This window comes from Armigeres subalbatus, chromosome 2 (assembly GCF_024139115.2).
Source record: "Armigeres subalbatus isolate Guangzhou_Male chromosome 2, GZ_Asu_2, whole genome shotgun sequence".
Classification (NCBI taxonomy): Eukaryota; Metazoa; Arthropoda; class Insecta; order Diptera; family Culicidae; genus Armigeres; species Armigeres subalbatus.
In genome coordinates this window covers 223,952,361-223,955,186 of record NC_085140.1, presented here as the reverse complement: position 1 = coordinate 223,955,186, position 2,826 = coordinate 223,952,361, and the positions used below count along the sequence as shown (strand labels likewise).

General features: G+C 45.7%; 1 long non-coding RNA gene across 1 annotated transcript; it reads right to left on the bottom strand.

The window, feature by feature from the left end:
* Positions 1-436: 436 nt before the first annotated feature.
* Positions 437-1,554, bottom strand: LOC134215947 (uncharacterized). Its single transcript, XR_009980383.1, has 4 exons — positions 1,399-1,554; positions 1,158-1,312; positions 925-1,086; positions 437-864 (listed from the first exon to the last, which is right to left on the bottom strand). It is a non-coding gene; the product is annotated as an uncharacterized LOC134215947 (long non-coding RNA).
* Between the last annotated feature and the right edge of the window lie 1,272 nt (positions 1,555-2,826).

The following is a 2,826-nucleotide window of genomic DNA, read 5'->3' as shown; positions in this document are numbered from 1 at the left end:
CATTACTTTTGCAATCTTAAAAGGATACTCACAAGGAACTCGTTCGAAACATCAACAGAAATATAATATTCAACATTCTGTTCAGAATCATTGAGGGTATCCTTTCCATGTCCCAACCCCAGGGGTATTCGATGTTCGCAAGAAGAATTCTTTCGGAAACGCAGTGAGATTGTTTATCGTTCAGAATAGCAGCAATATTTCGTTTAGAGCCCCAGAAGGGTTCCGTTCAGGATGGCAGAAGGATTCCGATTGAAATTCCAGAAGGATACGGTTCTTAATCCCAGAAGGACTCGAAATCTTAATAGGATTTGACATCTCAGAAACATTCTGTCAGGAATAGTGTTGTGAATTCCCCGGTAGTCGGTAGAGCAAGACTACTAAAAAGGATCTAAATGCAAACACTAGAAGCTCCTCACCAACAAATAAAAGTTTCAAGTTTATCGTATCATCATTGTATTTTTGGCATGAGTCTTGTGCCGAATCTTCGGCGCCTATCGGTTGTGCCTAGCTTTCTTATGGATTAATGTCACATGATTTTCTCTTAAAAACTAATCATCTACTCACGACCTCATATCTATGCTTCACGTGTGCACCTTGCCCCCATGCCTGCCATGTCGTAAGTCGCTCCACCGCGTCGTTATTCGTCGTGGATTCCAACGACGCACCGTGCTCGCCGATCACAACGAGACCGCCGATGAAGGATGCTCGCCCTGCGGGACGGACCTGGATGGCTCTGATCCTCTGCGGCTCGTATGTGTCCTTGAGCCTGCTTCATGCAGCATACGATAGCACCGTCGACTTGGCCGGGATGACGAGCCTTGGCCACTCCAAAGCGAAACCGGATCGAAGCTCCTGAGAAAAACCCTGTATTTCGGACGCATAATTTTAGAAATTGAGCCTGAGTGTGATCCACATTTAACTCACCCGTTCTGGGGTTCTTCGTGAAATGGCTTGCAGAATGCCGTTGGTTCTGTCCCGCGAAAATTGTCCACTATGCCTTGCCAAGTTCGGCCTGTCGATTAGCAACCGCCTGTCGGCTTAATAAGTGTCGTTCAGTCGGTACGGGGAACGAAAGCCTGCTGAAAGCTAACGACAAGATGGCGTCGTGAGATTTTGTGTCGAATTTCGCATGACGAGTGGTTTGGTTTCCAACTCACCTGAATTTATATTCCGATGCTCGCGGGAAATCAATCCGACAGCCAAAGGAGTTTTATGAAACTTCTACACTTCGTGTGGTCAACTGTGTCGAGCCACAGGCACGTCTGCACCACAATTGTGCTGATTCAAACCACGCGCCCGGTGGCGTCCCAAACTGCGGATGCAAAATGGAAGATGGTGATTCTATGTTCCACGGAAAACGGCGTCAACCTTATTATTAATCCAAGAACTTCAGCTCACCTGTTGCGATCTTTTCTGTGTCCTGCGGTAAAAGTGCGGTGCTTTACACCGCGAAAACGTGCACTTTGGCGTGGAAAACTAATTTTCAGCAAACTTTTCTGGAGGCCATGGACGACGGGCAGTCGTTATTCCAGGGGCTTTTCCACGACTTTTCCCGTGGACAGAACCGAACTGATGTGCCTTCTCAGTGGTGATCGTTTTTCTGTTTCTCGTTGTGTTTTCAAAAGAGCGAGGAGTGGGAGCGGGCTTTAACCATTCGGAGAAAGAGTGCAAGTTATAGGATCACTCATGCTCTTTCGCTGCTGTCATTCACATGTTTTCAGAAAGGCAATGTTCATGTGTGTATATTTCCAAAGAGTGGTGATGTTTTGCAATACCGTTTTCTCTTGGGATTGAGGTTTGTTTCAGGCTAAGCCATTCTTTACGCGGTACCGTTGTGAGTTTTGTCGCCTTCATTTCGCATTTTGTTTGTCTCCACTGGTCGTTTGGCATAGGAGCACGACAAACTATCAACCATGATAGTGGCAAGGGTGCAATTGGCAGGGGTTCTCAAACTAATATTTTCAATGCATTTCGGTCGACTCGATTTATTTTAATCCTATACAAGTTTCTTAACTATTCGGACTCAAAATACAGACGATACGAATGATAACAAAACTTAACGTAACAATAGACCTGAACGTCAATTGAAATTTAATCGGCGGTGGCGTGATAGATCATTTTAGCCAGCGGCGGCGGCGAGGGTCAGCGTGAACTAGTTTCATGCATTATATATTCTCCGAAATACCTTTGAGGAATTCCTACAGAAGTTTTTTCAGGAATGCCTCCAGAGGCTCTTCCAAGAACTACTCCGGAAACACCTCCGGGTATTTTTTCCGGAAGTTTCTCGTTAAGTTTCTGGAATTATTCCTCCAAGAATTCCCTCGGAAGTTCCTCCAGGAATTCATTCAAAAGTTCTTCCCGGAGCTCCTAAAGGAAATCCTCCGAAAGTTGCTCCAGGAATTCCTCCGGAAGTTTATCCAGAAATTCCACCGAACGTTCCTACAGAAATTCCTCCGGAAGTTCCTCCAGGAATTCCTCCGGAAGTTCCTCTAGCAATTCCTCCGGGAGTTTCTCCAGAAGTTCCTCCAGGAATTCCTTCGTAAGTTCCTCCAGAAGTTACTCAAGGAATTCCACCGGAAATTCCTCCAAAAAATTCCTCTGGAACTTCCTCCAGGAATTTCTCTGGAAGCTCCTCTAAGAAATTTTACTAAAGTTCCTCCAGGATTTCCTCCGGAAGTTCCTCCAGGAATTCTTCCGGAAGTTCCTCCAGGAATTCCAGGAGTTCCTCCAGAGGCTCTTCCAAGAACTACTCCGGAAACACCTCCGGGTATTTTTTCCGGAAGTTTCTCATTAAGTTTCTGGAATAATTCCTCCAAGAATTCCCTC